Source organism: Cervus canadensis, chromosome 4 (assembly GCF_019320065.1).
Source record: "Cervus canadensis isolate Bull #8, Minnesota chromosome 4, ASM1932006v1, whole genome shotgun sequence".
NCBI classification, from domain to species: domain Eukaryota; kingdom Metazoa; phylum Chordata; class Mammalia; order Artiodactyla; family Cervidae; genus Cervus; species Cervus canadensis.
The window spans coordinates 31,721,207-31,731,816 of NC_057389.1; the positions used below are offsets into that span (position 1 = coordinate 31,721,207).

At 36.8% G+C, this 10,610-nt stretch overlaps 1 non-coding gene across 1 annotated transcript; it reads left to right on the forward strand.

Annotated features, from left to right (window-relative positions):
* Window positions 1-501: 501 nt before the first annotated feature.
* LOC122441147 lies at window positions 502-649 on the forward strand. Its single transcript, XR_006269279.1, has one exon. It is a non-coding gene; the product is annotated as a small nucleolar RNA SNORA79 (small nucleolar RNA).
* Window positions 650-10,610: the final 9,961 nt, after the last annotated feature.

The following is a 10,610-nucleotide window of genomic DNA, read 5'->3' on the forward strand; positions in this document are numbered from 1 at the left end:
TTCTGGTGGTTAATCCAATTCCAGGCATTAATTGGCAGTGGCTAGACATGACAGAGCTATTTTGGTTTTTGCTTTTTTACTATAGAATCTGGAAGACTTAAAAAAAAATTCCTCAGGTTGCAAGATAGCTCATTATGAAATCGTCACTGATATATAGGAAATTTTGTTCTCCGAGATTTTTTTTGGAATCACTGTCTCATTGTTAAGACTAAATTCTTGGCTGTTCTAATTTTCCACATGCTTATCCATCATATCCCACTGCCAATTGTGGAAATACTGTAATATAGTGACAATACCTTAAATAGATTTTAATTCTGGACACTTAGCTGACATATGTTGATTGAATAGATACATATTGATAATGGGATTAATATTAATGATTAATATTTTTAATGCTTATTATGTGCCAGGCACCATGTTACATATCTTATTTGCCTTATTTCAACTAATCCTTAAAACATCCCTTTAGGTTAAATATTTTTTGTAAAAAAATAGTCGACTTCATGGCTCTTTATCTCAGTGCTTGGAGTCTTAAGTAGTGGGATTGTAGTCCATCATATATCTAAGCTGACTTATTTTCACTCAGGGCACCATGGGGATGGACTGGCTGTCCATTAGTGCCTTCTGATTTTTGTGAAGTCAGATAATTACAAAACAAAACAAAATATCAGAATAAGTAATTTGCTCAAGATCATAATAAATCAGTAAGTAGGGAACTAGTCATGTCTTGCTACTTACTCATTACTTGCCTCATAAAGTACTATACAGATGGAAAAATAGTCATTTTTTAAATATCTTATTTTATAGTATAATATTCAGCAAAAGAGCAAGGTATACTATAATAGATAAATAACTTTTAAACACACACATACATACACATATGAATGTGTGTATTTGTTGTTTATTAACTACATTGTGTCCAACTCTTTTGAGACCCTATGGACTACTGCCTGACAGGTTCCTCTTTCCATGGGATTTCTCAGGTAAGAATATTGGAGTGGGTTTCCATTTCCATCTCCAGTGTGCGTGTGTGTCCTTATATTTCTTTACTGTTACATATATTCTTATATAGAAATTAAGACCATAGCTTTCTTCTTACTGATAAAACTTCAGGTGATTGTTTTTATTCTTTTTGCTTATTCTAGTTTACTTTTCAAATTTATACATATGTTACTTGTACAATAAATATTTTAAAATATACTCATCAAATTAGAACCCTGAGAATGTAATTAATGCAGTTTAACCTGGCAGGTCTTCATGAAGGAAGACAATTGAGTTAGTCTGAAGAATCTATCAGATCTAGGCAAATGTAGAAGATGCAGAAAGGTAGCTAGAGAGAGAAGAAAACCTTTCTGGCAAAGCCAGACGCAAGAAAAAACATAACATATTCCAAGGACAGACACAGTCCAATTTTCTACACCAAACACAGGCCGGTGTCTAACAGAGAATGGGCCATATAAGAGAGATGTCTTTAGGGTGAGTATATTCAGCCTGTTCTACACTATCCCAAGAAGAAGTCTGGATATATGTGAAGCCACACAAAAGGTAAAGTTGTATGTCAGTCTTTTTAGTCAAGTTCCACTGTATATACACTTTGCCCTTTGTTCAAATCTTACGTGGCACAAAGGTCCTAATAATTTAGATATAAGCCAAGTTACACAAGGGTTTGAAGACATTCAGTTTTGACAATAAAATTCTGTTTCTTGCAAAACTGTCCTAACAGTTGAAACTTCCTAGGGTTGGGATGATAAATACATAGATGACTGCATGAAAAGGACTCAGCAGAATGCCAGACACATGAAAAGTATTTCATAAATGGTAGCCACTAACACTTGTAGTCATTGGTTCTGGAGATAACTCAAGTGTATAGTCACAGACAGAAGTGATTGGCAGAGTGTTGAAAGCCATCTTATAGAAGGATATTTTCTCCATCATGTTCATATAGTCTACATACAATGTACAATTTCTACCATTAGCTATCTTGTTGGTATAAGTGGTAAAGGTTCCTACTTAGATGAAGTAGGACTATTTAAGAAAATAGAAGAGAGGAATGAAACAAAATATTGACCAACAGACTGATATTTCCCCAGGCACTGTGCTAGGCACTTCACACACTTTTCTGTATTTAGGCGTCACAAAAAATCTGTATGGTATCTGTTTTTAACCTCATTTCAAAAATAAGAAAACACAGATTACAAAAGAGTACCTAGTTTATTAACGATATTATTTAGACAGAACATGGGAAAAAAGGAATTCTAACCTGTGGTTCAGAAATTCACGGTCTTTCCATGAGAAGCCATGCTTAATTAGCAAAAAGTAAGGCACATTATATAGTAGCAAAGGTATAAGAAACATGAATTCTGAGCTCACTAACCATTTCTTAACTTTTGTCAGATCATTTAATTTTCTGTATGTAGGTGTATCAAATATTCAAAGAAGAGATTCAATTCTGTGAATGATACAGGGTCTTTCTTTTCTGAAATCGATCAAGATTAGGATCTAATTATTTTTTAAGTCTAGTTTTTTAAAGCTATTGATGATGGATTTTTTTTTTAATAAGAAAATTTAAAAAAATTTTTTTAAATAAGGCTTACACAGGCCTTGATTATGTGTCAGGAGTTATTCTAAGCACTTTACAAACCTGAATTCATTGAATTAAACTCATCAAACAATATTTATGATGAAGCTATTATTATGAGATACTATTATATCAACATTATACATATGAGGAATTGAGGGACACAGACTTTAAGTAACATGTCCAAGGCCACAGAAACAGTCAAAAACAAGGCCTTTAACCCAAAGACTCTGGATCTGTTTACTGATTGTAATGGATATAGAAACATCAGACCTTTGAATCAGGTTCTTCTGATTCAAACAAACAAACAGAAAACATATATTTTGATTCAGAATGGTAAAGATCTGGTGCTTGAAGGTGAGCACACCTGTGTAGCCAGAAAAGAATTATGAGGGTACTGATAAAGTGAAGCAGAAAAGATAAAGCAAAAGGGGAAAGGGCTGAAATGCAAGCAGCTGGGCTCCAAATTCACACAGACAGTTACGGCTCAATCCTCTGGTTTCAGGCAGCCTGGGATCTAGAGGTATCAGCACTTCAGGTAACATCACTTAGATTTTTCATGGGAAACTATCCTTCCTGTTCCCAAGGGTAGTGGTTTTTAAAGTGTGGCCCCGGACGGGCAGCATCAGCCTCACCTCCTGGAAACTTAGAAATACAATCTTGATCTGCCGAGTCAGACACTCTAGGGTGTGGAGTCCAGCACAGATACGCTAAGCCTTCCAGGGACGTTTAATGTTTGCTCAAATTTGAGAACTCCTGTTTTAAGACTCCTGTGATTTGGATACACCTGATTGGGATTTGACTCTTGAAATGGACTTTTTCATCAGAAGTGGTCAATCCTAACATAACGTCGCCTGCTCCTGAGAAGAGTGACCGATTCACCCACGTAGAGCCCATGAAACACAATGCCAAAGGGTCTTACTCAAAATGTTGAGAGGATAACACATGAGATTGGAACTGCTTGTCTCCTAGACAGCATATTAAAAAGCAGAGACATTACTTTGCCAACAAAGGTCCATCTGGTCAAGGCTATGGTTTTTCCAGTGGTCATGTATGGATGTGAGTTGGACTGTGAAGAAAGCTGAGCACCGAAGAATTGATGCTTTTGAACTGTGGTGTTGGAGAAGACTCTTGAGAGTCCCTTGGCCTGCAAGGAGATCCAACCAGTCCATCCTAAAGGAGATCAGTCCTGGGTGTTTATTGGAACGACTGATGCTGAAGCTGAAACTCTAATACTCATGTGAAGAGTTGACTCATTGGAAAAGACCGTGATGCTGGGAGGGATTGGGGGCAGGAGGAGAAGGGGATGACAGAGGATGAGATGGCTGGATGGCATCACCGACTTGATGGGCATGAGTTTGAGTAAACTCCGGGAGTTTGTGATGGACAGGGAGGCCTGGCGTGCTGCGATTCATGGGGTTGCAGAGTTGGACACGACTGAGTGAACTGAACTGAACTGAATTGAGCATTGGAGAGCCTGCCTGAGAGTAAGACAACACAGAGAAATGCACAGGAGACCAAGACAGGTAAAGCTATGTCATCTTCTACCAACCTCTCTCTGTGTCTGAGTTCTTTGCAACACAAATGATATACAGTTTCATGTTCATTTATTCTTGCTGTTTTCTCTGCTTGTGGTGCTCTTCCCATTTCTCTATTGTCCTCAGGCAGAATTAACCTTTTTTTGTTCTCATTCCTGCACCAATCTTTTCTTACACTGAACTTAGCTCCAGTTACCCACCATTATTGTTTGTTAACCATGTATTTCCTCTCCCCTTTCCAAAGAGCATCTCCCTGAAGGTAGGAGAATAAAATTGCTGCTTATTTTTATACTTGTATCCCTAGCACTAAGCATCATAGTAAATGTTTAAAATGTTTGCTAAGTAAATAACTTTCCTACATACCTCATGGGATTATTGCAAGGATCAAATGAGAGTAAGACTTAGAATAGGCTTAGTAAAATATAAAGCTCTATACAAACATGAGTCATATTTATAACTATTAATCTTTTATCTTGTGGGCTCATCTTTTCCAAAAATGTACAATCACAAGAGATGACTGGTAAACCTTGTAAATCTGTGATAAATTGATTATAGAAATTGCTGCAATTCTTGGCTACTCCTATATGAAATCAGCTCATAAATATACAGAAAAATGACCATTCTGGTAGGAATATAAAAGAGAGATTGAGGTTCTCTGTGCATGTACTTAGAGATATGACTTTGAGTGACTAAACAAAAGAGTAGCATAAGGGAACAACTGAAATGGGACTTTCAGGCAAAGGGAAGAACATATGCAAAGGCCCTGTGGCAGCAGGCATTTGGTTGAGGAGGACTGGAGAAGCAGAAAATGATTAGGCCAGACACTAGGCTGTGTTAGGGAATTTGTTGTTTTTGTTTTCACCAAGAGTAATGAGAAATCATGAAAAAGTGTTAAGTTGATGAATGACATGATCATAATGGTATTTTTAAATACTACCCTGGATCTTTTCTCTTTTATTGGGTTGGCCAAGAAGTTCATTCAAGTTTTTCCATAAGATGCTACAGAAAAATCCAAATGAACTTTTGGCCAACCCAATAGATATCTCATCCCCTCCAAACCTCATATTTTACTGTTTTTATTATTTTTGAATTATAAGGTTAAAAACACAACAATTGTTTTTAAGCTTTTAACAACTCTGCTTATTTTATGTTTCTTAACTTTTACTTGAACTGTGAAATTTGCTAAATACTAACCCCTTTTTCATCAGGGAGAGAGTCTTGTCACCACTGCATTGTAACAAGTAAAGTTTGAATTTAAGAGATTCCTGAAACCCTCATTTAAGGAAGTCCCTCTTTCAAAATTAAACTGCACTCACATAAAAATTAATATACACGTATCTGATTCTTACATTATTAGAGTGTATTTACTAATTTCAAATGTTTATATTTAAAACATATTCTGGACTACTTAGCAAATTAGCACATAAAATTATTTTTGAAAATTATTGCAGAAGCATTTGCTCTTACTCAATACTGAAATTACAAATGATAAAACATGGGCACTTCTATCCACTAGTATTACTTGACATCTAACTAAGACAATATCACAACAGATAGAACTATAGAAATCCCCAAGGAAATTCAAATTAGTAACAGAATGCTATAGTACAACCAATAACATGTTTGACTATATAAGCCCTTAGTCTAGATAAGTAAGAAATCGTTTGTTACATTATTTTTACCCAGATTCTACATAGTTTATGAACTTTACATCCTTTTAAAAATGGTTTTAATTTCGGTATTCTGGCAATATTGTTTGTAGCTGTGTGACACCGCCCTGCCTAAATCACAAATCCGACACTCCCACATCATCTTGGTGTTTCTCCACTGACACTTCTGGAACACATGATTGCTATTGTCAGCTACATTTACCACCCACTGCAGAGGTTTGCTGAAACTGATTAGCTAGAGAAAGGATATATGTTTTAGCAGCTTTGAGATAGAGCAAACTGTACATGTAATTCACCATATGATGTTTAGCTTGTATTCCAGTTTAACAGAGGACAGAAAAGGCAAAGGATAGAGACAAGCAAGTAATAAAGAGATAGCTTCACAGACATAAACTCATTTTCAGCCCATTATGTCAGCTGTGACCTCTGTTCCCACTTTAGCAGGCCTACTCTAGGTGAAGCGTTCCCAGACTCAGTACTGTTGCAATTCTTTGTTGTGGGTGGCTGTCTTGTGCCCTACAGAATATTAGGACACTCCCCAATCTCTAACCATTATAGCCTCCCTTCAGTTGTACCAAGCAGTATGTTCTTCAGGCACCTTCTAAGGTCCTCTGGGAAGCCAGATAGCTCTTAGGTGAGAGCCACTGCTCCGGGTTGTACAAGTTTAGAGCTATGATAACCTGCTTACTTCTTTTTTCTTCCTGAAGTTGATTATCTAGTTGTGCTGTTGTTCACTAGCAAATAGGCTCCTGAGGAGCTCTGACCTACTAGCCCTGATACCCTCCTGACTCTTGTTCTGCCCTGCCCACAAATTGGCTTATTTAATAATAATTCTAGTAATAACAGCCTTAAGAAAATTAATAATAGCTACTACTATAAAATATTTATAATGTGCCAGACCTTGTTTCTAAGCAAATTATAAACATATATCTTATTGAGTCTTTATAAAAACCTCATGAGGCTAGGTAATATTATCTTAATTTATAGCTGAGTGAATTGGCATTTAGAAAGGTTAAGCAATGCTCTCAGGAAAAAAAAAGCCAAAATTCTGACATTCCTTTTAAGACTCTTTAGGATTTGGTCATAATTTCCCCTTTCAGCCCACCCTGCAACATGTAGACCTACTAGGTCTTGCCTCAATTTCTCAAACAAATAGGCCAGTCTGTTAAGAGTCCACATATGCTGGCTCCTGCTCTGGCATATTTGCTTCTCTGAATTTCCCCCTCCCAAATGAGCCCATTCATTCTTTCGTCAACCCGGACATCAGTTCTCTTAAAACTCCTTCATTCAATCCCACATGATTAGGTTTTTCCTTTGGAGGTTCACTGTACTTGCCATTTAAGTCCTTCTCTTTTTCGTATACTTGTCTGTAATCTCTCTTAAGTAATTCACTTTGCTTCGTCCACTGCTATTTCAGTTTAGTTCAGTTGCTCAGTCATGTCTGACTCTTTGTGACCCCATGGACTGCAGCACACCAGGCCTCCCTGTCCATCACCAACTCCCGGAGTTTACTCAAACTCATGTCCATTGAGTCGGTGATGCCATCCAACCATCTCATCCTCTGTTGTCCCCTTCTCCTCCCGCCTTCAATCTTTCCCAGCATCAGGATCTTTTCCAATGAGTCAGTTCTTTGTATCAGGTGGCCAAAGTATTGGAGTTTCAGCTTCAGCATCAGTCCTTCCAATGAATATTCAGGACTGATTTCCTTTAGGATGGACTGGTTGAATCTCCTTGCAGTCCACTGCTGTTTACCCAGTGCCTATAACAGTGCTGGGCTCAAAGTTTTTGTTGTTTAGTCGCTAAGTTTTGCCTGACTCTTTGTGACCCTTCAGAGCCTGCCAAGCTCCTCTGTCCACGGGATTGCCCAGACAAGAATACTGGAGTGGGTTGCCATTTCCCCCTCCAGGGGATCTTCCCAACCTAGGGATAGAGGGTGCATCTCCTGCATTGCAGACAGATTCTTTACCACTGAGCCACATGGGAAACCTTGGGCTCAAAGCTACCAATGTGTAAATGTTACCAATGCTGTTCAATGCTTTTGAACTGTGTGCTGGAGAAGACTCTTGAGAGTCCCTTGGACAGCAAAGAGATCAAACCAGTCAATCCTAAAAGAAATCAATCCTGAATATTCATTGGAAGGACTGATGCTGAGGCTGAAGCTCCAGTAGTTTGGCTACCTGATGTAAAGAGCCAACTCTTGGGAAAAGACCCTAATGCTGGGAAAGATTGAGGGCAGGAAGAGAATTGGGGTGACAGAGGATGAGATAATTGGATGGCACCACCAACTCAATGGACATGAGTTTGAGCAAATTTCGGGAGATAGTAGAGGACAGGGAAGGCTGGCATGCTGCAGTCCATGGGGTCATAAAGAGTCAGACACAACTTAGAGACTGAACAACAAATGTTACTGATGACAGAATGAATGGATATCCCCAAAACCATTTAGCCCAGAAGTTGTGGGACAGGGATATTAACTCAAGTCTCTCTGATTTTGTAGCCAGTTTCCAAATTTTGGGGCTTATTACAGCACATTTGTCTGAAGAGATTTCCTATCCTGCTGTCTTCATTTTAGCCCTTTCCACCTACCAACCACAACCTTGTATAAAGCAAACTCGAGATACTTAGGTATCATGTGATCTGATCTCAGAAATAGAAATCACTAATACTATTATTTGTGATTCCATAGAGCACACCCCTAGAAATAGCAAGTGGACTACTAAATTTTTTAAAAAATAAAAATTAAATGACTTCAAAAAAAATCACAACCAAGAATAGGCCATTTAAAAAAAAGAAAAAAAAAAAAACCTGTACTAGATATTATCAGTTCACACGGCAATGAGTTTAATACTGTGGCTGAGTTTCAAATGCCAAGTATCACCCTCTGTAACTGTTAACAAATGGAGTTCCTCCATGTGTGAAAATTTCAGGATAATAAAATCTATGCCTCCCAATATATTTCAATAGTAGCAAGTGATTATGGTTAAGATTCTTCTAATCAGTCTTCAGATTTCATCGAATTTCACTATGATTGGATGACCTCCTCAAATTTCATAACAGGTAGTGGCACAATTCTCTGCAAATGACCAAATGGATATGTTTACAATATCTAAAGTACCTTGCAAAATATGCTTAATTATGCGTAGGTTAACAGCTGTTAGTTTAGTGTACTGTATATAGGATGAGATACTCAAGTGAGAAGGAATATTTGACCTATTAGAAAAGTATATTAAAGATAGTTACTATGTAAACATCCATTTTGGAGCTGGATGCCAAACGTCAACATTCCAAATATATGAATAACTGCACTTTCTTATCTTCCCTACTGCTGGTAGTTTTGTGATTCGTCTACTGGGCAATGGCAATATTATGAGACTATTAATATGAAGTCATGATTTTATTCTATGTGGGGGAAAAGTAAACCTCTTAGCTAGTAACTAAAACTTAAATTCTGAACCCAATTTAACAAATGCATAAATGAAACTTAAAAAAGAAAGAGACAAAGATAAACTGACCTCCATCTCCACGAACAACAACAAAATCTGTGGAAGGTTTGATCCCTTAACCTTAATCCTAGGGAATCCGAAGTCATAAATAATAAAGTGGCTATGAAAATAACTATAATTATTTCACAGTGACAACAATGACATGCATCTCTATAACTGGATTATATATTGTCCTATATAAAGTTTTTTGTACTGTTCTTCCAAATTACTCGTATTGCTTGCCACTGCTTGGATCTTCATTGGAAGAAAAGTTGGTATATCATATAATTTTCTGCTTCAGTATATATATATGCATCAGTTCAGTTCAGTTCAGTCACTCAGCTGTGTCTGACTCTTTGCAACCCCATGAATCGCAGCACGCCAGGCCTCCCTGTCCATCACCAACTGCTGGAGTCTATCCAAACTATCGAAATATCCAAATATCTATCCAAATATCTATCCAAATATCAACTAGAAATGGAGGAAATTAAATCTTAAATCTGTCTATTTTATTTTGAGGTTTATGCACTCTTTGTGTATTTTAGATAATATAACATTTATTAAATATTAGGTGCTTTGTTAAATTTCATAGCTCTGCACAATTCACAGTTTAAAAGAGGATGTAAATTAATAAGCACATAATTACAATAGACAAAAAATAGAACAGAAGGGTACCCAGTAATACAGATATACTAAGAAAAATGTCTTACGTTATCAAAATGTTCCATATGTTACCTTAAAATAGAATTTGTTACTATTTTTAAATACAGAGAAATAACAATAAGAAATTGAAATGACCCATGATAGCATCAACCCGATATTGATGACATTAGAAATTAGCAGAACTCTCAAGAGGCATACAACATAATGTGAAAACCCCTATCCTCTCTTCCCCCAACCCTGTTAATACAGCTGGGTTATAGAGAGCTTCCTCTGCGTGTGTACACATACAAACTTACAGGTGGCCTGATGGATCACTCTACAGACATTTCTACATCTTGCATTTTTAAAAATAATATACTTTGTGACAATTTATATGCTAATGCTTTAAGATCTATGACATTTCTTTTAATAGTTGAGCAGTCTTCTATTGTACAGCAGTACCAGAAATGATCTAATTAATCTCTATTGATGAACATTTAAGTTATTTCCAGGATGTGCTATTAAAAATGCTGCATTGAACATCCTGTGCATGTATTTAAAGATGAACCTTTTAATGTACACTGACAAATTCCTAACAGTATAATTGCTAGATCAAATATTAACTTATAAATGACAAATTTTATGTATTGTAAAGTATCATCTCTACTCTCAAAGTAAATAATGGTGACAATTAGGACTA